This window comes from Manis pentadactyla, chromosome 1 (assembly GCF_030020395.1).
Source record: "Manis pentadactyla isolate mManPen7 chromosome 1, mManPen7.hap1, whole genome shotgun sequence".
Lineage (NCBI taxonomy): Eukaryota > Metazoa > Chordata > Mammalia > Pholidota > Manidae > Manis > Manis pentadactyla.
The window spans coordinates 118,489,965-118,512,253 of NC_080019.1; the positions used below are offsets into that span (position 1 = coordinate 118,489,965).

The following is a 22,289-nucleotide window of genomic DNA, read 5'->3' on the forward strand; positions in this document are numbered from 1 at the left end:
GCCTATATGCAGCCACTTTTTAACTCTTTTCCTCTATTGTTTCTGTGGCTTCTGCCATGTATGTAAGGGTAAGGCAGTTGTGAATGCTGCCTGCTCTGTGCTCAAGGCCCCTTTTAAAGTGCCCCTCACAAGTCACATTCCACGTGCACAGCTGAATCTCTGGGATTCTTGACTCTGTATTCAGCACCACAGCCTTTCAATGTCACTTTGCCCAGAAGGATAAATAATATGCATCGATTCCAAAGGGAAATCAGCATTCTTCTTTATTAGGAATTAGCAGGTCTAAGTTATTAGACACGGCTCCTCCACTCTCCCAAATCTAAATCCTGGCTGGGCTGCTACTGATTTATGGTGTGATTTGGGCGACCCATTCCTTATCTCTGGGCCTCAGTCTTGTCTGTAAGATGGGTATAATTGCTATTACTGCCCTGCCTGGCTCCTATGGGTTTTGTGAAAAGCAAATGCAATAATGAAGAGTAAAGAATTGTAGCCAACTCAAACTGTTTATATCTGTTAATTGTGCTTAGGAGTAGTTATTTTAATATATTTACACTGATAATTATTGCTGCTATTCTTATTTTTATCACTATTATCGTGGGAAGGTTGTTAGTTGCTTCCAAGAATCAGGCAGCTGTCATGGCCAAGTGATTCAATCCCCATATGATCAAAAATGGGCTAAATTAGAATATATTTGAAGTCTCTTTCCATAAAAAGCCATAGCCTTGCTGATAGCTACATTTTCTACTGCTGTTCTCTCCCTCTCAGGATCACTCCAGCCAGGTTTTACCTATTACAAATGTGTGGGGGAGGAGATGACCCAGTCCTGAGTCCCCCCAGGCATGGCCCTCTCTCTCCCCCACCCAGGTGGAGGACGTGCCTTGGGCCCACAGATAGCCATGATCTTCTAGCACCACCTCTGTGATCCACTGGCATCTCATCATCCCCGCACTGCAGACCTCGAACAGCTCTGCCCCTTGTCCTTGAGGCAGGGCTGGTCCAGACATACTTACTCAGCACCTCGGACATCAGGAGAGGCTGGCATGGGGCAGCGAGGTGGTGTGTGACTTGCAGGAGGGAGGCTGCCCTCTCTTCTCCACTGAGACCTCCAGTTGCTGGGGGTTCCTCAGGTACTTTTGCTCCTAGTTAATTACAAGTCCTGGGTTGGTCTCTCTAATGACTTCCATCTCCCTCGTTGCTGCACTACAATCAAGAAAGCTGCAACGTTATTTGTAACACTGCAGCTTAGCAACCGGTTCTCTGTTATTCACCACTGGAGCTCAGTCCACAAAAGGCAACAATAAGTGATAATTCCTGGGGATGGGGTCCCTAGATTGACTATGTGGTAATTCAGTTTTCTGTGTGTCTTCTGAAAAGTGGGCATATACAATATTCTTTAGGGTAAACAGGGGATTATATATGTGAATATGAGTAAATATTTAGAAAATGCCATACAGCAATTGGGTAATATAAATATCCCAGAAGTCTATTCTGGAAGATTTTAGGGTTTAAAGTAAAACAGACACTTACTCATTGTGGAAGCCCTCTCCTCCCTTGCCCTGCGGTGGAGCAAGGGGTAGGTGGGGGTGGGGTAGGGGGTGGCTTGGGAAGACCAAGTAAGACAAATGGTATAGAATATGTGCTCGGGGTTCCAAGAGCTTGGTGCTAACCATACTCTGTCACTTATTCATTCTGTCAACTTGCCCAAGAGCTCCCCTTTCTGAGTCTCAGCTTCATCATCTGAAAAAAGCTTTGCTGCTAAAACAAAAGAAATAAGTACCAGTGAGAAAACCACTGGACTGGATGTTTCTAATGTCCCTTCCAGCTGGATAATAGAATAACTTAAGTTAAAACTTTCTAAGAAACTGGTAAGTTCAATGAAAATCTCACTCCAAGTCAGCTCATGTCACTTAGCAGTTAGAGTATAGTTTGAGCAAATCTGGGCAGGGAAGTATGTTGGTCAGCTCATGATGCCAGAAGCTCAGGCCCCAGCTTCATACCTTACCTACCTACAAACGGCAAAGCCCAAGTCCACAGACCTGGACACCACTAGGCCTTATTTTCCGTCTCATCAAACCAAAGGGCACGGACTTGATGTTTTCTGAGGCAGTTTTCAGTTTAAAAGCCTATGAATCTAACTTCTTTGAGTCATTACTTCTAACAAGTCCTGGGCACCGGGAATAGGGCTGGCCTCATGTGCGCACTGAGACGTGCCTTGTTAGAGCAGATGGAGTGTGTCTATCATGGCGGTGGCACAACCAGTCTGGTCACTTCAGATGTCTCTCCAATTAACACTCCTGGCGGCAGCCAACTGCTCAAGCAGCAGAACATGCTGGTGGAGAAGATGGCGGGAAGGCCTGGGTGGCTGCCACGCCTATTATCGCAGCCCGGGAGTGGGAGGGGCCAGCCAGACTCTGAGCCTGCAGGAGGTGGGAGGATGGGCGGGTAAAAATGGGAGGTGAAATGTATGCAGGGAGATTTCTTTAGCTATAGAGTCCTAGAAAGTTAGAACTGGAAAATGCTCATCTAGTTGTGGTTCTTCCTATAGACTGGGATTTCACTTCGCTCTGTGTCCGACTGCTTGCAACACCGACACCTCTTACTTGCACTTGCTTCTTGAGTGACCTCCTGCCTTCCACCTCTTTTCCTCTCCAAACCATCCCCTACCAGCCAGAGTGAGATACCTAAAATACAAATGCAGTTATGTTATCCCCCTTGCATTGCAGTGTTTCCCCATCGCTTTCAGGAAAACAAAACTCAAAAACAAACCCCAAACCCTGACAGACACAGGCCCCTGTGGGTTTGAGTTACCTAATCTTTTACTTCCTCTTCCCGTCTTCCCCCATAGTGTCTTGTCATCGGGAATTACTTGAAATTCTCCAACCCACCAAACTCATTTTTTCTGTGCTGTTTCCTTTGCCTCCCTTCCCTTCTTTGGTGCTCAGCCTTTAGAAGTCAATTTAGCTGTCACCTCTCGTGGGGCACGCATTAGGCGCCCCTGGCCTCTGTATTGCCACAATAGCCAGGTAACTGGTAGGAAAGCAGTTATGCACAGTTACTGTCCTTCCATACGTCAGTGTTCTCCACTACATGTGAGCTTTCTATGGGATGAGAATGTAGCTACTTTATATTGTGAAGGCAAAACTGACTTTGATATTGGATACCCTACAGATCTCCAGAGTTAATTTGTGTAATGTGACTTTTGGGCCATTTCTGGGGTTGTGACCTTGCTCAAGGAGAACCACTTCACCAGAGAGCAGGCACACAGTAAATGTTAGTTGAGTGAATGAAGGATGTGCCTCATTTCACAGACCAGGAAACAGGACTGGAAAGAGGAGGTAACTCACTGTAGCTCATACAGAAGGATAGTCAGTTGGAGCTGACTCTAGGGAATTCATCTCTTGACTCCCAGTCCAGTGCTCATTCTATCCTACCTTCTGATAGTCTCAACGAGTCCTCTCGTGTAAGAGAGCAGTAGAGCACTCTTACTGGGTGGTGTGTGTGCGCACATAAGAAAATTCCAAGTTCAGTCTGAATTTGCTGCATCTCCAAGCTCCTGTGGAATTCCTGGACTGTGGGCTGGGTACGGAGAGATGCACAACAACACAGGTTGGGACATGGCAGAGCAGAACAACTCTAAGTATGTCAGGAAGCCCAGAGGCTTGGCAAGAAGAGGAAGTGTTTAGAGTAAAATGATAGCAATTATAAACTATACATACTGATTCAGATGTGAACGTCATCTGTAGGTCTCGCTGGCCCAGCAACAGCACAGAGTTGCCCAAACCTTCATTCCCCAAGCACCTCGAAAATCCCTGCCTGTGTTGTTTTTGGGAGGGATAATTCGGCTGTGAGCAGTTTTTCCTAAAAAATCAAAATAATTCCTTAGAGTGGGCCCAGCTTCCAAGGGCAGCCGGGGAGCGGGGCATGCTTTCCTCAGCCTGGGTGTCAGTGTGCGAGTTTCTGGAGTGGAGAGGGAATCCAAACCTCCAAGCCTGACTTACAGCTCAGGGCCTCAGATCTTCTCCCTCCCAGCCCATATACCACCCCCTACCCCGTTTCCTTCTCTGCAAGCCAGCACTCCTCAGAGCTGGGAAATGACATCTAGCCACTGCCTTTTTCTGGGCTTACGTATGGATTCTTCCCTGAGAGAACGGCAGAAAGGAAGAGAAGTGGTTCCTGACGATGTGGGCAGGAGAGCAGCATGGTGACTCAGAGGGCAGCAGGACTGCAACAGGTCGGAGTTCATCTAGCCCAGCACTCCAATCTGTCTTGTCTTCTTTCTTTCCTTTTCTTTTCTATTACTTTCTGTCCTCTTTCTTTTCCCTGTCATTCATTTTCTTGTAGCTTCCACCTAAACTCTTACATGGAAACCAAACACGTTAAACTTAAAAATGGAACTTCCGTAAACAAGGGTTGGTCAGGGGGCTTCTTGTCTCCCTTTCTGAGCTGCCCTCTTCTCAGACCCCTGCAAGGCCCCTCCTCAGATCCTTGGGCTTCGAGACAGCAGTTTGGAAACCTTTGGTGTGACTCAACATTTCGTTCCACACGTGTGGCTATGACGGCAAGGAGGTGATGGGATTTATTAAAAGTCGAACAAGTGTTTTGCGACAGAGTTGGGCTCTGCAGGCCCCTCCTGGCTCTCTATCTTCTCACCAGTAACCTATACCAGATTCCATGTAGGCCCTGTAAAGGCTCAGCCTTGCCCTACAGTCTGCAGTGGGTAAATCTTGTTTTTATTAAAGAAGTCAGATTGAATTAAGAAGCCCTGGGTCAGAAGCACTGGGAGATAGGTACCACATCATCCTGGCTGCTCATCCCCTTGGGCCGGTGCTGGGATTCCTCCTCCACCTGCACTTTGAACCTGGTCCCAATCCTGTTCCTCCTCTGCCTGAGGCCCTGCCTTTATAAATTGTTGGAATGGGATCCTATCTTCTTGCTAATATCCTTGACTTTCTTCTCCTGTTCTCCGCCCTAACAGGATCCAGCCTGCCCTGGAGCCTGGCCTGGCTGTAGGAACCTGTACTTGCTCCTAGGTCCCCAAACTGAACTCTGTCATCAACTGAATTCTGTCGCTTGTCTCCAGCCATGCCACCATGCTCTGCTTCCTCCCAGGACCCTCCTAGGGTCTGGAAGTCTTCTCCCTTTGCCTAGACTTGTGTTCTCCTGACAAGTCACTTGTACCCACAAGTCTGGGCTTTCTGTAGCCTGAGGGGATGTAGAGATGGGAGGGGCTAGCTGAATTTGAACTTGATCTGCCCAGGACAGCTACTCCAAACCACACCTGTACCACTTAGTCTACCACCTGTGAGCTCCTAGATTCATGCCAGAAGAATTTGTCTGGACCCTGGCCTCACCTATTTGACCCAGAAAAGCCCAGAATGAGAGACCCATGGGTTTAATTCCAGAGATTACAAGGAAAGAAGTGGCTCCTGAAGCCTTCCAGCCAAGCCCAGTCATGTTTCAGACATTAACAAATCTTTTCCCTCTCTCTGGGCTCTAGAAAATACACAGGTTCTCTCTGATGCACCTCCAGTTCAGGTTGGTGTCCAGAACCCTCTAAGACATCTCAGATCAGGGGCCTGACATTCTGTAACTGCCCCTTTTCCGGTCCCAACCCTGTGGCCTTCACCCTGCTGAGAGGTAGGGCCTGTCCGTTTGCAGCCCAGAGATCCCTTTCATGACCTCCATGGCGAAGCCCAGCCAGGACCCCAGCTGCATCCAGCTGCCCTTTCAGAATGCAGGTGTCAGAATCAGATTCCAGGCTTCCAGGGGCCTGGGAAACCAACCTGCTGCCTCTCTGAAGGTCCAGAGGCTGAGGATGGAGAGACCCAAGTAGCGGCTTCCACCTGTTCCCCTCCAGAGCAGCCCTGCAGTGGATACTCTCAGCTCCCCTAGAGCCCCACACAGTAGACCCAGGCCTGGTGCTTTTCTGCAGCCCAGGAACAGAATCAGGCTGGTCTACTAGTCTAAGGTTCCGATAGCTGCAGAGCCTGATTACCCTAACCCAGACCAGAAAGCTCCAGCCCCAGCTCAGAGGTGGGAGGAGGCTGTGAGCTGTGAGGTGCCCTGAAGCCCACATTTGCCTGAGGGGGAGCTGGAGTGCTCAGGCGCCACCCTGAAGCACAACTTTAAGAGGTGAAGCTACCTGGGGAGGGAGGGGCAAAGCTGCCTCGTAGGTCTGTGGGAGCACTCACGCCCAAACCAGCAGAGTGTGCTCATCTGGGGGCCCAGCCTTGGCTCCAGAGCTCCTCCCAAATCCAGGGGTTCAGTAGAATTCCTGGCTTAACAGTGCCCTTGAACCAGTATCCCCTAATCTTGAACTGGAACCTATATCATCAAGAGCTAAGGTAGATAAACTCTGAGACAAAGATCACAGGGCCTCCCAAGATCCTTAGAGGATACCACAGCCAGCCCACCCCCAGGATGACAGCCCTCTCTCCTGAGCCCCGTCTTGAGCAGAGACCAGAAAACCAAGATGCCTTTCAGTGATGTCTGACTGGAAACCTGTGTAGACCATGCTCTCTCCACATGAGTGGGATTGAGTTGGGCGTGTCACCTGGAGAGGGTCCCCTGCCAAAGGGAGATGGCTGGAGATTTGCTGTGAGTAGAGCCGTCCCTGCAAGGGCATCTGCAGCGGAGCCAGGAACAGACCTGAGAAGGCAAAGCCTCTCACTGTCTCCCTCCAGGCTGGCCGCCCCATTGTTGCCAGGTTAGGGGAGCCCCTCCTGGAAGCCTCTAGAACCTCCCTGGAGGATAAGGGCTTTACCAGGAGGGGGGATGGTGGTGTGTCCACCCACCTCTGGTCCAGCCCCATATCCGGTCACCATAAGGCCAGGAGCTCAGACAGAGGAGATCTGGGCCTTGAATTCTGTGTAGGGTTGAGTAACTCATCTTTCTCAGACTCAGTCCTCATCTTGAAAGTGGGGTGATAGAAGCGCCTACCTCACGTTATTGGGATTCAGTGCCATGCTGTCTGGCTCTGAAAGTAAGCCTGGGAAGAAGGCACTGGTTTCAGAGTCAGCATGGCTGGCCCCCGGGGTCCTGCAGGGAGGGCCTGGAGAGCAGCCCGTGGGCCCCTCTGGGGTTGCTTTAAAGATTATATCTATGTGAAGCATTCTATTCTAGAGCAATGTGCTGGATTTTAACAACTGGGACAGGACGCAGGAGGCCAGAATTCCTCCCCTACGTCTACCCGAAGCTGCGGAGTTAGCTGCTTTGGGACTCAAAGTTCTAGATCAGGGGGAAAAAAAAACAAAAAACAATTTTTCCTGTTCTTGCCAACCCAGTGAGTGATAACAATTTTTCAAAATATATGGAGCCCAATAGCTCCCCAAACTTTTTAACACCCAGGCCCTCCTCTAATTGTCAGAGACACCCTGTGAGGCTGGCAGAGCAGGGTTTTGTTCTCATCTCATTGGGGGAGCAGCCTGTGGTCCAGAGAAGTGACTAGTGGAGGGACCCACAGCCACTTGGCAGCAGAGGCAGGCCCAGAGCAAGCATCTCCCTTCCGCCCTCTGCTCTTTGTCTCTCTTCTTTAATTTCAGACTTAAACGTTTACTTTGAGCTTTTGCTTAAGCTGCATCATTTCTAACATGGGATGCCATCCTCGCTCAGCCTCACTGTCAGGCTGATCAGAAGTCATGCGCCTCTTGTGTCTAGACCAGCCTGCCAGGACTCTCCCTCCACCCTCTTCCCCGGGTGGTGCAGCCAGGGCTGAGGAGGGCTGGGACTCAGTGGGCACAGCAGGAGTTGGGGGATGGTTTGGGCCCAGCATATTTTGGGCACAGGTTCATGAGATGATTGATGGGGACAGGGTTTAGCAAACTATTCTGCAAGAAACACTGTTGAACTTGTGAAAGGGTTCTGTGCTCCCCTGTTGATGTTTGTTTACTTCTTCCATTTGACCTTGTTGCTCTAGGCTACAGGGAAGAGAATGAAAGAAAGGACTCTTGCTGGAGACTTTTGGTCCTTTGTTTATGCAATCCAGAAACCACAAGTGCAAAGAATATAAACTGACTGATTTGTAAAATACATTTAGTGTTTGCATTTTTATTAAAGTAGTACAGCCACATGGTTAAAACAGGTGCAGTCTCAGGGCCTTTGTTCTCCCCAGTGGTGTGGTTTTCAGTTTTCAGGTGGGGAGGGTACAATTTGCAAGTAGAAATGCCTAGGAAAGGGTTCAGTTTGGATTAGGCTGACTCCTCCCTGAAGTCAAACACTCCAGAAGGCTCAATAAAGGCAACAGTCTCCTGATTTAGGCCCTTCCCACCATGAGTCATTTCACTCACAGACAATGGCTTCTAACCATCCTTGCTCTGGTTTTACTTAGGATTACCTCTGCAACTCTAAATAATATGCTTATTAATACTGTTTCTAGTTTTCCATTTACTTATTTCAACACTAAATATGTATTGAGCTCCTTCTGTGAACCAATCTCTGTTCTAGGTAACTGGGAAGATCATATTAAAATTAATGCTTTACTAATAGATGAAGATTCAGCTCACTTAGAATAATCCCTCCTCCAAATATAACTGTCACCAATTTCATTTTGAAAGAAGATACTGAAAGAATAGGCAGTTTATTGTTCTGGGTGAAGGTGCCCTGAATATGGGAGAAGGACTGATCTAGAGGGTTAGGATTCAGGTTATTTTTTGAAGGCAGGGGACTTGGGTAAAAACTGGAAAGTAGTCTCCAAAAATGTCTAAGAACCATGGATACTAGAATAGCCTGGAGTGAACAATTCCACAGCAGTGGGACATGTAAAGTGTGCTCGCCCACGTGTGGCTGGAGTGGCACAAACAAACAAGCCTCCAGCAAGGTCCCGCCCACCCCAGGGGCCTGGACAGGGAGCTGCTCACTGGAAAACTTCATCTTTGGGAGGTTCCTAAGACCCTTGTCAGTGAGTCTCAGTCCTGTGATTCAGGTTGTGATAACGAACATATCTTTGCCTGAGTGGCTTAAACCACAAACATCTATTGCACAGTTCCGGAGGCTGGGAAGTCCCTTGTCTTGTGAAGCCCCGTGCCCTGGTTCAGAGTGCGGTCAGTCCATTACTGTGCCCTCACGTGGACAGAGTATGAGCCCACTGGGGCCTCTTTTGTAAGGGCACCAATCTCATTCAGGAGGGCTCTACCCTCATGACCTAACTACCTCCCAAAGGACCACCCCCATATGCCATCACATTGAGGACTAGGTTTCAATATAGGAATTTGGGGCTGACACATTCAGCAGATAGACATTCAATCTGGGTGACACAGTGCCTGGGAGATGAGAACCCAGGATCGAGCCAGGGGTCCTACATTTGGGACCCAACTCTAACGCTAAACAGTCCTTTGTCTCTTTGTGTGCCTGGTCCTTGGTTTTCTTTCTGTAAATTGGTGATGGGCTCAGTGTCTCTGTGTGGGTGTGGGGATAAAATCATACTCTGATACATCAACTGTAAAGTGCTATAGAATGAATTCTTATTGTTAAGAAGTATGTGCAAAGAATGCCTTGAATGAGTCTATAAATATAATTCCATGGTGCATTATTAATTTTCCTTTCTAAAAATCCATGGCTCCTGCCACTAATTTATCATTATAATGATTCTTATTCATACTCTGGATAATAAGAGAGATCACAATTATGCTTTCTGGTGGAATGAGTCCTTTAGTTAAGTAAATCTCCAGATGCTTAAAGCTGAGTTTTCCCTTCAGCTTGGAGATTGATAGCTTGCATGATCTTACAGTCACTGTGGGAAAAGTTCACTGGCTAGTTAGCCCTTGGGGGTGGGCTCTCAACTCAAAGCATAGTCAGGAATGATTCTACTCTACTATGTGAGAAGCTCAATTTAAGTAACCCCAAATTTACTGAAAGATTGCCCTCACAAGGAACTGTGTTGATAAAGGACTGGGGGCACTTTCAGAGGTGAATGTGACCTTCGCCCTGACAATTAGGGGCTCATGCTGATGGAAGGAGCAGACATACACATGAAATTTAATGCAAGATGATCAGTGATCAATTCTAAAATAGAAGTATACAGTGGGAAATTCAAGCAAGAAAATATTAATTCTGAATTGGGGGTATCTGGGGCATCCAGGTGGGGAAGATACAGCTTAAACAGTCTGGAAAACTTACTAGAACATTGGCAGAGTGAAAAGGGGAGGGACCTGTCTGTGCAAAGGCCCAGGGGAGGGAGGGCTCAGAGAGTGACTGGGGAAGAGCAGGGTCTAAAGCCTGGTGGAAGAGAATATTGAAGAAGTGGGCTGGAGCCAAACAAGGGCAAGAGAGCCCTGAGACCCAGCTGAGGTTTGGTTTTATTCCACAGACAAGAGCACCTTTGGAGGTGTCAGTAGATGAGATCAGAGTACAGCTGTCATGAGAAAAGGTACTTTCCCTTCCTGCTGCACTGTGAGGTGTTTGTGGGGGAGGCAAGGCTGAGCAAATGCTTATGGAAGGGGTCTGACGGGCCCCTCCCAGGAACTGCTTCTGGCCGCCTTCTGTAAATATCCAATTACCTGTTCATTTCCCCAACTACTTAATCAGGGAAATCAAACCAACACTGTTTATTCTAACTTTAATAAACATACTTCAGCTTACATATATGATGGCCTTCCTTAAACCATTAACCATATTAAACCATAAATAACTTGCATGATATATGTAAAATTTGCAAAGGTAGTTTAGGTGGGGGGGAAAAAATAACATTCAATTAACAAGCTTCCAAGAAGCTGAATCATTACAAATGACAGGAAGGCACATTTGCTATATATATATATATATAACTAATTAGAATATATTTTCTAGAAAGCCATTCCATGTTAATAAGAGGAAAAAGGCCTTTATATCAAATCTCAGAATAAAGCTGAAAGGGTCTTGTGAGTTAATATTCATCGACATAGCATGCTGGATGAATGCAATGCCTTCGGCATCAGACTGCCTGTTGGCAATCCCGATTTTGCACCTGTGAGCTCCGTGACCTCAGGTAAGCATTTAACCTCACTGAACTGCAGCTCCCCCACCTACATCACAAGGACAGAAACAGTGTTGTGAAGACTGAGTCAGTTTAAGTAAAGCTCCTGGTGCTTTGCTTAGAGCGTACTTACATGCTTTACAAAGTGTACTTACACTTTGCAGTGTCCTCTGAATCGTAAGTTAAATATTGTAAATGCTACATAGACATTAGCTACCACAATTATTATCATTATTACTTCTTCTCCCTGTCCCCATTTGTTTGGGGACTTTGTATGTGACACTTGCATAGTTATTATCTCATTTAATTTAATACCGATAACTCTTTTCCTAGGTTGTTATTATTAGCCACGTTATATTGAAAAGGACATTGTAAAAGTTAGGTGGCTTGGTTGGGGCCACCCAGCCAGGAAGTGACCCATTGGGACTGGAACCCAGAATGATCTGATCCCAAGTTTCCAAAGGTCAGAATGAACCCCCATATTTTGAGAATGTTCTAGGCAAGGTTGATTGATCCAGTTTTCTCTGATCAGCTTGGCTATGTTTTGTTATAGATTATTAATGGTGGGAATAAATCCACTTTTTCTGTCTTACTTGCTCTAACATATGCAGTGCAAGCAGCTCTCACAGACTGGAGGTGCTGAGTAGCCTTGTGTTCCACAGACATGCCAGTTCCATTGTAGACAGAGACAGGAAAGAACAAACAGCCCAACAAGGCAAGTGACAGCCTATTACCACACTTCCTGATCCTCAGGGAAAATAGAGTAGCCACTGGGGAAGAAGAAATCCACCTGATAAGTTCAGTCAGTGCACGAACACAATCAGATGTGTGGGAGGCATAAGAGTACAAAGCCCTTTCCCATATGCACGGATTATCTATTCCTCAGAATGCCCTGAAGACACACAGGTAAGGACATCCCCTCCTTCTGACACCGGATGAAACGGAGGCCCAGGGAAACCCAGAGGCCTGTAGGTGGCACAGCACATTTTGAAGTTGGATCTTGCCTATCTAAATTTGCTGCTGCCATGGCAAGGAAAAGAGTATCAACAGTAAAGGCAAAATAAGTAACTTTTTAAATTGAGATGAGAATGACAGGCATCCTTTAGAAAGGTAGTTGTGTCATGGTCTTGTCTCAGGGCCTCTCCCCTTCCAGTAATGTTCTTGCTGCCCTAGAAAGGCTCAAGCTAAACAAAGAACAAATGACTTGTGTTGACTGTCAGCTGACCCCCTGCATCTCCAGAGGTAGTCATGTTCTCCAGGGGATCAGGATGTAAGCCAGGGCTCAGAACCACTCGCATCGGCAGGGGACCGACCCCCTTCTCTGCTCCTGTGACTTATGTACGAAGTAATTCTAGGAACTTCTGACCTTGTGTCCATGTCAATAGTAATTTAAAAGCCTCATTCTTGGCATATCTGAGAGGGGCCACTTCTGGAGCAGCAGGTCTTCTGAAGGAAGCGGGGGGCTGAGTCTCATCCTGCCTGTGTCTCCCTCAGGGAAAGCCTCCTTGGGGGCTGAGCACGTCTGCATCAGTCTGGAGTCGCTCCTCCCCAGGCCTGACCTGGGATCAGCTGTTGATCACCATGACCAGCTAACCATGTGGTACCCCTCACCTTGGGAAATGCCTTTACACCAGTCTGGGTCTTGGCTGGGTTCCCTCATTATTTAAGTTTGGAAACAGGTAGGAGTATAATCTTTCTGTGAGCTAACACTCAAGTTTCTACTGTGAGGAGGATTTTTTCTAGCTCTGTGTGGATTTTTCTTTTTCTTCCAACTCCATCCTTATGAGGACACAGGCCCAGGGGAATCTAGATTTGGCTCATTGGAATGTGGGATAGGAGAGTTATGGCTGGGTGAGCTCAGGCTATATACACTGGTTGGAAGGGCACAGCAGGAGAGAGAATCAAGAAGGTCTTGAAGGTAGAAAAGTGATTTTCTAGGATATAAGAGTGATGCCTACATTTGTGTGAACAGTTGAATGACAGCAAGGTGTGCCTCTGCTGTCCAGTAAAAAGCAAAGGAGACAGAAATAGGGTTCTAGTATCCTGGAGGGTTCTGGAACCCCTCTTCTAGGCTCAGGCTGAGCTATTGTGCAGGAGAAACAAAGGGAGCATGTCCCATGGAGATTTTTGTTTAAGGCTTACCGGCTCCAGTACCCACTCTGGGCAGGTGGCGTTTACATTTGTATCTTAGTCCTGATCTCTTTCTTTCTGCTGGATGTTTCCATTGTTGGCTCTTCAACACCTTAAACACCAGATTTCCATATCAAATTCTCTTACTTCATTCCCAAACTCCCCCTCCTTTTGCTGTACGTGCAAACTCTGCTCACAGGTCTGCTCCCTTTACCCATCTCTGCCCGGCGGAAATGTGAGGGGTATTGCTAAATTCTCACACGATTCCTTTCAATCATTCTGGGGCCATGTGCTTGATCTTTCCATTCCTACTTAGAGCTGCCTGGTCAGATCCCTATAACTTTTTCAATGGATCACTTTATCAGCCTCCTGATTATCTCTTTCTCTCCAGTTTCTCTTTCCACCAATCAGTTCTTCATAGAACTTGAGCCACTTTCTGAAGCTCCAGCTCTGGTGATTTTATTTGTCTTCCTCACCGACCACGGATGGTTCCCACTGCCCTTCTTTAGCCTGTGATGGGCGCTGGTCTGCTCCTTGTGACCCCTGCAGTCTCTCTTGCCTGGACTTTCCCTCTTCCTTGCTTCTGCTTCTGCCATCCCATCCTCCTGGAATTCTCTTGTGCTATCTTTGTCAGAATCTTTGTCAGGGTCCTCCTTCCTCTGTAAAGAGTTATTCATGTAGTCCACGAACAACTTAAAAATATTTACTCTGATCCTTGGGCATCAGGCACTGTGTTCGGTGGTGGTGAGATATCCATGAATGAGACACAAGCTGTTATTTTTAGTCCATTGCAGGAGTAGACTTTAAACAAATAAACACATACATATTAATAATTAGATGGGCTATGTGTTCTCAAACAAAAAAACATAGTTCCATGAGGAGACATAGGGAGAATTGCATTGGGAGAGAGGAAGGAGTTCCTAATTTACATCTACAGAATTGAAGAAGGCTTCTCTGGAAGGCATGTTATGTAGAGGAAATAGATTTAGTGGAGAGCAGCAATGGGGAAAATGAGTGTGTGAGGGCCGTGAGACAGGAAAGGAAGAGCCTTGCTCATGTCTAAGGTCAGAATTGACTGCTCTGTCTCCTCTGTGCTCATGGGGCCCTTGTCACCTTGCCTATGGTGAGCACTGACACCTGCTCTGTGTTAAAACAGTGCAATTTTATGTCATCCACTAGACCCAGGATTCTGTTTAGGTAAGGACTATGTGTTACTCATTTCATTTGACAATTCATTGATCTAACAAGTATTTCTGTGCACCTAGTATTGGCATATTACTGATCACACAGTTGAGACTCAGGAAAAACATGGAATTGGCTGTCCAGGAATATGTGCTTGCATATGATAACATGATGAACTTGTCTTGCCATTGAAACTCTTAGGACAATTGTCCCTAAATAGCCCCTACTTCTCTATGTCATTGTGGAGACCAAGGCACCTCTCACTGAACATCCTGCAGCCACTGCAGGGGCATGCCCCCAATCCTCCACTCCGGTCCTATGGATGCTCGGGCACAACAATCCAGCTCTGATAGCAGACTTTGTGCCACTTTCGAGTTGCTTGACCATGTTCTAGTCTGAGCTAATTTTGTAAGTCAAATTGCTTAAGAGTGAATATGAAATCTTTGACTGAAGCCCAAATGTATAAATACCAGTCACATTTCCTTCCTCCCCAATTTTGCAATCATTCAAAAAAGCTGTTCACGTTGTCCAGCGTAATTAGTTATTTATACACCCTCATGTGGTCCATTGTTCAGAATTAAATTGTCTGGTATACAGAATTTGTCTTGCAAGGCTTGTTTTGCCATTTCACTGCTTTTTGGAAGCTGTTTGTAAATATGTCCTTGTGGAACCCTTTGGGATACTTATGAGCATGTCCAGGATTTTGAGAGGGATAAGCCAGTGCTTGTAAGCAAATATGCTCTCTGAGGTCACACACTGTCCCCTGCTTTTGAATACAAACATTATCAAGAATTATACATCCTTTCAGTGAAGACCCAGGGAAATTAGAATGAATGCAAAAATAGTCACAGAGAGATAGAAGTGGAAATCCTGGAGATCTAGTCACTAGATTCTAGTGACTCCATTTTGCCCACGAGGAAGCCAGTTCCCAGAAGGGAGAAGTGAAAGAGACTGTCCCACAGCCTCTTGTGGGTTACAGGCAGAGTCATGCCCAAACCCTTTCCAGCTGACTCCTATCCTCTTTCTACTGAGCCACTGAGTGTGTTCATGTGGAGTGCGTCAGGCATTCCTGGGCTTGTTAGGCTCTAACTAGATGGTCTGGGAAGGCTGTGCTCTGGGCTCTTCTGTCTGTATTTTATAGCTCTATTGTCTCCTCGCCAGGGGCCTGACGGTCAGCTGTTACTGATAAGTGTTAGCCATAGTAGAGCAATTTTGCTTTCTCTTCTGTCAGGCTGTGGTCAGAGACTCCAGATGGTCTATCAGTTTTATGTAAAATAAGACTTATTTCTGAGTGAGGGTCTGAAGATTTCTGCTTCATGGGAGAAATCATAAGATTTATGACCCAGGGTATGGTCTATCTTGGTGAATGTTCCATGTACACTTGAAAAGAGCGTGTATTTTGCTCTTGTTGGGCAGGGTATTGTCCTATCAATATCAATTAGATCCAGTGGTTGATGGTGTTGGTCTGTGTTTATATCCTTGTGGGTTTCCATCCATACATTTTAGTATGTAAAACATTAGCTTTTATTGTTCAGAAGTCTTTTTAGGTTTTCTTTCCAGATGAGCATATAAGATCTTGGTTCTTACTTTAAAATGGACTTTCTGGCCAGGGGTAAACAGTTGGGCATTTCTGTAATGACTGGCTAGACAGCATGATTTAAAGAATCCTGAATCTTCCTTTTAACACACATATACAGACCGTCAATATGCAAACCCACCACAAAAATCTTACATGAATTCTCACTGGAGTAAGACCAGTTGTTATACCTAAGGAACACTGCATCAGCTAGCTAACCTCATAGCTTTTAAAATTCATTATTTTCTGATGTTATTATTCATAAGATATCCAGGTTTACTACAATGACCACATACTAACATAATTTATAGGATTTTAAATATATTTTTTGCTTTACATTTTTATTTTAAATGATTAAATATGTAACAATACAGAGAGATTAGATGTCATGTATTCACCACTGGAATTAACAGATGCTAACATTTTGCTGTATTTGCTTCAGACCTCTTTTTTCTTGAAAGGAGGTAATGTAACACCTAGTTAGAGCCAGCCACATATTCCATTTCCTCTCACTCCATCCTTCTTTCCCTCTACCAAGGAAAACACCGTTCTGAATTTGGTGGGTATCATTCCCATGAATATTTTGGTACTTTCACTCTAAGCAAATGTATCCACAAACAATTTAAGGCCAAGACAATCTCATGGTTATTTATTAGTTTTTATAATGAGGGAGAAAAAAGAGTCATCTGCCATGTTCAAAAGTGTAGGTCCATTGTAATATCTATTCCTTCCAACTGAATTTTGCTTTAATCCAGTTTTATGTTCTGTTTCTGGTGATCTTCCTACTCAGCTTTACTTCCTACTAGCAAAAGTCTTGTCTGGCTTTTGCTAGACATGGTGGCTTGAGCCCTGGTTCCATGATTTGGTGTTTCTGAAACCGTGGTCTGCTGTCTTAGCCACTACCCACCCCAAATCTCTGTACTGCGGCCTCTCAGTTAGCGACAACCTGCCAGGCTCCTGTACCTGAATACCTGGTCACCTGATGCTCATCTAGTCTGTGAGCAGATGTAGCTGCTTTTTCAGACCTGATCTGTCTGGTCAGAATCCCAGCAGCGGTAGGAGTGTTCAATTCCCATCCTACCTTACCTCTTCTGCTTAGACCTTCCATGTTTGAAACCCAACCTGAGAGGGCACATCAAGGGGAAGCAGAGACTGCGAGGGTGGAGCCTGATGAATATAGTGATGATGGCTGATAACAGCTAACATTCTTGAGGAATATAATCAAAGTGGTAAGACCTAAGGCATAGAAAATATTCAAAATGTGTCATTCATAATAATAACAGCTGTTTATAGAGTACCTACTGTATGACAAGTATGGCATGAGGCACTTTTTACCTTATTCTTAAAAATCCCATAATTTATAGATGAGAAAGCTAAGGCATAGAGAAGCAGTATGCTACAATGGAAAAATTACTGGGATTTAGACTAAGACAACTTCAGTTCAAACTCTGGCTCTATCACGTACACTGCTTTGGACAAGTTTCTTAAGTTTTCTGAACTTGGCACAAAATAGGTGCTCAGCAGTGATGGTTGTTGTTATTGTGGGTGCTTCTCTCAAAGCTACCCTCTTTCAGGGAAATATGAATGTTATATGTTATAATATGGATGTCACTCCTTTAAAGGAGGTGTCGTGGACTTTGAAAAGACATTGGATATTTGAAATATTTTAGGTTAGCAGTCTCCCATCCAGTTCTCTATCACAGATGAGTTGGGTGACCTTGAACCATTCATTTCTTTCTTTTTCCCCTTGTTTTTCTCATTTATAACATAAAGGGGTTGAACTAGGTAACCTCTAGGTGCTGCTTATTCCGCCTCCTGCATTCTGTGCCTCTGCTCAGGAAGCCCAGCACGAAATCGCCTTCCAAAGAAAGATGAAGAAAAGTAATGGCGCTGAGGTTTAAAGAAGCCCAGGGAAGGAGCGAGGGCAAGGTTCCTGTCTAGGTGCTGGTCCCAAATCCTTAACAACTAAGACCAGTTGTATTTCTTTTCTGCTTCCCAACCGGAGCTGGGAAGGGATCCAGGTCATAGGCAGTTTAGAAGACAACAAACGTGGTTGCTCACACTCATGGCTTTCTGGGGTGACCTCTTTTCTTCTCTCTTGTTCTCCCTTCCCTTTCAATTATTCTCTTCTTTTTCCTTTCTAGAAAGAGGAAGCTAAAAATCTAAGACTGCTAATTAAGGTAACTAAGTGGTAGGAGGAATTTTATTTCTGTTACAGGTTTCTTCTTTTCCCCTTCTTCCCAGTACTTTCTGATTTTGTTTTCTAAAAATAGGTATGTTTGAGGGATTAAGTCCTATACTTCTGTTCAATGAATTTTAAACTCTGTCACTCTGCAGCCACCTGTTTGTTGAAGGTACAGGTAGAAAAAAACCTTGGAGAGTCCTTTGACTACTTTTAGACCAACTCTGATGGTCCTTTTGGCCTTGGGATTCATTTCCCAAGAACAAAACACAAAAGTAAATATGAAATCATGAAATCTGGGAGGTACTATAAAGGAGCTATGAAAACACCTGTTTTCTGGCACTTCAGGTCTGGCCCTGGAGAAACATTCTTCCTCTGTCTCTACTCTGCTACCCGAGATTCTTAAGTTTGACCATGAATCATAGTCCTGAGACTTTCCCCAGCACCTCTGCCCTCCACGTCGTTGACGAGGATCACCCTTTGGGCTTGTCCTGGCTCCCTGGCACTCTGCTGCCTGGATGGCTAGCTTACCCTCCAGGCCTTTCTCTGCCTGCTCACATTCTCTGAAGGCTTGCAGTTCTCCAAACATTCCCTTTCCGGTCCAGCTTTGGGGCCTTTGCTCTTCTGGATACCTTTTTCAGGAATGTCTTTCTCTCCCCTCTGTAGCCACTTGTGCAAAACTTGCTCATTCTTTCAGGTTCTGTTCCTGCTCCTTTATCCGTGCAGCAGCTACTCCGGAACTCCTTTCCCCACCTGGCATACCTGCCTGCTCTGCCCTGATGTCTCACGGCAATTGGTTTATTGTGCTGATCAGAGTGCTTACCGACTGGTGTTACATAGTTATTTGGTTATTCATCCTATGCCTTAGCTACTTATCCACACCTTGGCAGCATGGATATTTATTTCTGTATCTCAAATAGGACCAGGAGTAGTTAACACACAATATTTGTTGAATCAATGCCCCAACATTAAAGTTAATAATAAAACATATGAATGGTCCTCTATAATTTTCCAGAAGTGTTCAAATGTATTACCTAAGTTAATCTTTAGAACACCTCTATATAAGATAAACTATCATGATCCCATTTGCATAAGAGGAAATAATATTTACTGGGTGCTGACTCTGCTAGGATTTTGCTAGGACTTTTCATATATTACATTATTCAATCTTCATACAATTTCAGTAAAAGCAATAGTCATCTGCACTGAGCACTTACTCTGTGCCAAGCACTATTTTTAGCCTGTGTCTATTAATTTAATTCACATAACACTATATGATATGTACATTTATTATCCTTATCTTACATGTGAGGAAATTGAGATACATGGAAGTTAAAAAACTTACCCGAGTCCCATAGCTGAATCTGGATTCCAAACTAGGTGGTAAATGTGGAGAGAACCATTCCCATATGAGTGTTCCCCTCCCTTCCTGGCTCAGGGCCGCTGGTATTGTTCAGTACTGCTTCTGTAAGGTATAAACATACTCATTTTACAGATGAGAAAACAGACCTCAAGATGAACCAGCTTGTCATTATTGTATGACTAATCAGGACAGAGCCTGGTCTTGCACATGTGAAGCCTGTGTTCTGAACCGCTCATCAGTGTTGTTAGATGTCACAATGGCCAGCCTAGGTATATACAAATTTCCTCAGTCATGTGAGAGTTTTATGATTCTTTAACATTTAGGTATGTTTGCTGTGCTCACTGGGTTGGACATTGTGTATGTTGGGTAGCATGGGTGGGGACTTGTAAAGACTCCGACAAACTCCTTGCTTCCAAGAAGCAAAATAAAATATTCTTCACATCTATTCCCTCTCCATTTTTTCAGCATGGTATTTGATGCTGCTGCTTTTTCCGTCTGCCCTGGGGGAGACCTTGAGGGGACAGGGGAAACAGAGAGAGTTAAGTCCAGAGTGGCAGCAAAGGTTGAGGGGATCTGGATAGGTCCAGGACGTGAGTGGGACTGGCCTTGATATTTGGAGTCAGTAGTGGTGAGAGGGCCTGGACGCGTCTGGCTCCTAAGGCAGCAGCTGTTCATATCCAGTTTCATATTGTGAACTAGTATGGGGGTGGGGGCATGGGCACAATGGCCCAAGGTCTGTGGGGAAAGAAAAAGAGCGGCAGGGCTGGAGATACCCAGGTCACTTAGAGCCACCCCTCTCCATGACTAAGTGGATCCTTGCCCCCTCCCACCCACCACCCACCCCGGTGTGGACACAGCCCAGGGTGGGGTTGCGAGTCCTGGGTTTGGCTCTCAACTTGGCCACGCACCAGCAGATGGATGTGAGCTAGTCACTTCCCCTTCAAATATGCCACTTCTACAGGGACTTTGTAAAATGGGTACGAGACTTCTTACTCTGCTTTTCTGGCCTGGATTAGGTTGTGACTGATGTTCATTAGAGCATCTGGCCAACTGTGAGTGCTGGGTGATGTGAGATACTGAGGTGGAAGAAAAGTCTAGGTTTTGCTTTCTCTGGAGTTCCTAATAACAGGATTGTGCTGACGGAGGACATATCAGATGGACTTACACATAGCAGACAGGAAAATGGGCATAATTTCCAGGCCTGCAGCTATTAAGCCTATCACCAGTGAGAATCGGTTGGCATAGCAAGTTTTCTGTGTGAGAGTGGGGTGGGGCTGGGGGTGGGCGGTGGGATGGGGGTGGAGCTGATCCAGGAAAAGAGGGGGGTGCTCACGTGCAAAGGATCCATGCCTAGAAATTAATGTCACCAAAGTGAAACCTTCTTCAGGTTCCAACCTGGTATAGCCAATGGCGAGGCTGTCAGGAGACGGGGCTGTATCTCAGCTCCCACCGACTCACCATGTGCCCAGGGACATATCCCGGCTTCTCTCCCAGCCTCAGCTACTCCATCTGTAAAACAAAATACTACTTTCCAACAAACTGAAAAGACTTTGGGCTTTTCTCATCCACGGAGAGATACCTAAGGATAAGCTGAAAGAGATAGGAGAAGTCCCCCAGGCTCTGTCCGGGGCCCCCAGACCCACGGCTCTTAGGCCAGTTCTGGGATCCACCGCAGGGTAGTGACGGGAGGGGGCCAGAGGATTCCTGAACGTCGTGAGGGTGCGTACGTGACAGAGGGCTTTTAAATGAAGCACTTTGTGTTTTGCAGCGCAGCACCTGCTCCTCAGCCTCCAAAGGCAGCGCGAGCAACGCGATCATTCACTAGCTGCCGCTTCCCATTCACGTCCGTAATCGGCGCGCCGGAGGCCCCCGCCACCGAGCGGCCGGAAAGGGCCTTCGGGCGGGGCCGAGCCTGGGCGCAGGGCTGGTTCCCGGGCCCCTCCGCTTCCCTTGCCCCCCTGCCCCCGCCGGCTCGGCGGTGCTCTCTCCGCGGCGGCGCTCCCCCCGAGACTGCCCCGCCGCCGGGCCCTCGGTGCGCCGGCCGGGGGTCACGCCAGTGCAGGAAAGAAGCACCTTGGCGGGTGAGGCTCCAGGAGGGCGGCTATATTTAGAGCGGCATCCTCTTCACCCCGCGCCGGCGCCGCCCTCTCCCCCTCGGGCCGCTCCCCTCGCCCCTCCCCGCCACCTCTCCCTCTTTGTCGCATTACATAGTAATCTGAGATGCGCTGGACGAGCTCCAGGGAACAGAATGTACTTGGCAGAGAAGCGGGGCTTGATGTCTGCAAAATGTCGGAAACGCAGCCAAGAGCTGCTAACTGGGTCATTAACCTCCAAAAGCAAAGCGAGGACTCTAGGCCCGCTCTGTCTCCCTTCATCTCTGCGATAAAAGTACCTCAGTGTGAGGGGAAGAAAAAACCCAAGGCTGGCTGCTTTGATTTCTAGGCACTGAAGGCAGGCCTGGCCCCTCCTCCCGGCCCAGGCCCTCTGGGCTGCCGCTGCGCCACGTCCCAGGGTATAAGTGGCCTTTGAAAGGCCCAGCAACCCCACGGGACCACGCTCGCGCCCGGAAACCTGTTACCAGGCAGCCCTTACCCACCGCATAGACTTGGGCCCGTTTTCTTGTGGAGGAAAAGGCAGTGAGGAGGTTCTAGATCCATTCCAGACCCCACAGAGTGATGGTTTTATTTGACTTACATCTCTTCCTCTCTCATCTCGTTTCTGAGAACTGGCTGTGGGGCTGGTGCCTGCTGGACCTGTCCACAGACATGAGCTCTGTGACCTTGGGTGAGTCACCCATTTGTCCCTTCCTTAATGCCCCTCTATGTCAGGAGTTCACAGTAATTAACGCCTTCCTGACCTAGCTCACAAAATGTGAGGCCCACATGGGAAAGTATTTTACCATCTACAA

The 22,289-nt window shown here is 46.7% G+C and overlaps 1 long non-coding RNA gene across 5 annotated transcripts in view; it reads right to left on the reverse strand.

The window, feature by feature from the left end:
• LOC118907024 (uncharacterized) overlaps positions 1-21,446 on the reverse strand; it is a 38,234-nt gene extending 16,788 nt beyond the window's left edge. The window contains exons 1-4 of one of the 5 annotated variants that reach the window (XR_005022661.2): positions 21,052-21,438; positions 20,715-20,890; positions 19,364-19,646; positions 10,275-13,879 (exon numbers count right to left, since the gene is read on the reverse strand). This is a non-coding gene — a long non-coding RNA (uncharacterized LOC118907024). Of the gene's footprint in view, positions 1-1,010; positions 1,140-10,274; positions 13,880-19,363; positions 20,891-21,051 lie in introns of those variants that run through there. The other 4 variants (XR_005022660.2, XR_008997217.1, XR_008997216.1 and 1 more) reach the window with 4 other exon arrangements.
• Between the last annotated feature and the right edge of the window lie 843 nt (positions 21,447-22,289).